Here is a 2500-nt window from a genome sequence, read left to right as displayed (position 1 = left end):
ACGTGTAGGGCCTACAAGTTTGATAGTGCGATCGTACTGAAAACGAGTGCGTTTGTTTCTAAATTTTCACCGGTCTGTGCAATTTCAGCATAGTAAATTATGCCCCTAAAAAACCACGATTGCAACATTTCCGTACACCAACTAAAGCATATATTCTCGTGTCATTTCATTCAAAATGGCAGTGCCATTTAATGAACTCAATTTGGTTATTTCGCACAATCTTCTGATCAATTTATTTTGTAAGGGGTCATGTGACCGCCGATCAAACAAGGGTGTACCCAAAATTGACCTGACAAATACCTAAGGCACCAAAAAAACCAAACAAAAAAAACCACGAACACAAAGAATAGGCACTTTCACATAAGAGGAGAAAGTAAAATCAATTATTTACCCAGTAATGTTTGTAGGTGTCGATCGAATGATCGGTCAAAAGCGGTGTGTGTGTGTTTGTTTGAGCGTGTGTTTGACCCAATGTATCGATGAACGAAAACAAGTCCACTAAGACAGAAAGCATTTTAACTCCCTAACAACAGCTTTCGTGTCCACAATGAGATGTGTTTGTCGCTGAACGTCAGTCGCTCTAGCATGCAGCATAGTGTGACAGTTCCATTCTTCCCGTTGTGCTCACATGACTCGCAAATAAACGCCAGCAATTTGTGACACAATGAGTCGCATGTCAACTCGCGCGGTTCTGCGCTAGGCTTAATATAAGTCCGGGGGGTGTCTGGTAACAGTGTGAGAGTCACCTTAGTCACAGGCTTATAACTCAAACACAAAGTTTTCGCTCTTTTCTAAAACGGTTTTATATATGTAATACATGCTTTTGTTTTGTGTTTTTACAAAAGATGCATGGCATAATGGTATTGCCAATTTACTTCAGCTGTATATTATCGTTGTCCGCTTAATGTATACATATTATCTGCCTGATTTCTTACCTGATTTTGTTAAACCTATTTTTCTTTTTGTTTGCATGTATGGAAGTGTATATTGCCAATTTAATTTGGTCGTATAGTATTGTTGTATTTGTCCGCTCAATTTATATACATATATTAACTGTCTGATTTGTTACCTTTTTTGTGTTAAAGTTATATCTTTGTTTCAAAGCCCTCTGGGCCCAAAACAATAAAATACTTGACTTGACTTGATAGAGCATAAAAAAACTCTTTAGGAAAATGTAAAAATATGAAAATCATGCAAAGGTGACATGCGACTCATTCCGTGGTGGAGGGTCACATTTATTTGAAAGGAATATGTGACGGTACTTGCACCATTCACGCGCTGTCTATATGCCAAGTAACACTTTTGTGATGCAAATACACAATTCAAAGTCTATGAAAACAATTGTCTGGAAATATCCATGATTTTTGACAAACTGTACAATCCATTATTTTTGTTAAAAAACCGCTGTTTGGTCTGAACGGTGGAATATCAAAAGCACGCAAATTAGAAACGCAAATTTACCATCACTGCATAGTTAATGGGTATGTCTTTGTGTCTGTATGCACGTTTAGCTTAATTTTGAAGAAATTTGTTTTTGAATGAGACATTCCGAATAGTGCCCCAAAACAAAACAAAACAAAAGCGCGGTTTGAAATGCATAGAAAGTATGAACACAATTGTGCGGATGTGCTTGTTTTTAGTTGAACTACAAACTGTATGACGATTTCCTGGTGGCAACATTTTCTTTTGTTTGTTTGGCCGTTTTATTGATTTTAACCACTTCATATATTTAGCGTTCAGAATCATTACCTCCACAGACAAATATAGCATCCATAGTTATCAATCAAACTTTGTTTGTACTTACCAACAAGGGTGAGAAATATCATCATGCTGAGCGCATCCATCTTCAGTGTTTAGTTGTCCGTGGGTATGGATGCCGATCTACATGTCGTGACGACGAGAATTAACTGTGTCTTGCTTACGAAGGCGCAGAGCAGATTTGCAGAGCAGCCCGGAATAAAACAATATTTGAATAAAGTTAAATAATTATTATATAATTATATTATATACGCAGTCTTTTAGCTAAAAATCTCTTGGCGCACTGCTGATTGTTTCAAGAACGATTTTGTCACTAAACACACAGGAAAACTCTTTTGACTGTACACACGTTTCTGTGCGTGTTGGTTTGAGCACGTTGCAATGCGTTTAACAGTTCGTGTCAGATGTTCTGTCTTTGCTCGCTTCGAAATACTTTTCACTCAACAGCAGTGGTGAACTGCGCTCCTCAATGTGTAGGTTCACTGCAAACTCAAAACTATAGTCCTTCGGACACAATCTCAAAGTTCGTCTGCCTAAAACTAGTTGCTTTTGCCTGACATAATTATTGTCCCTAGTCGATTTTGCATGGCATCCGTATTGCCTCTGCTGAACCAAAGTCAACTTGCGAAAAGTAGCAGTTCAGTTCATTAGAGACCAAGGTCTTACCTTGTTTACGTTTGCTATGGTGAATTCCAGTAAAGCTTCAAACTCAACAGTGTCTTTATAATAAAAGAACAATATT

This window comes from Littorina saxatilis, linkage group LG15, assembly GCF_037325665.1.
Source record: "Littorina saxatilis isolate snail1 linkage group LG15, US_GU_Lsax_2.0, whole genome shotgun sequence".
Classification (NCBI taxonomy): Eukaryota; Metazoa; Mollusca; class Gastropoda; order Littorinimorpha; family Littorinidae; genus Littorina; species Littorina saxatilis.
Note: the sequence above shows the minus strand (reverse complement) of the source record.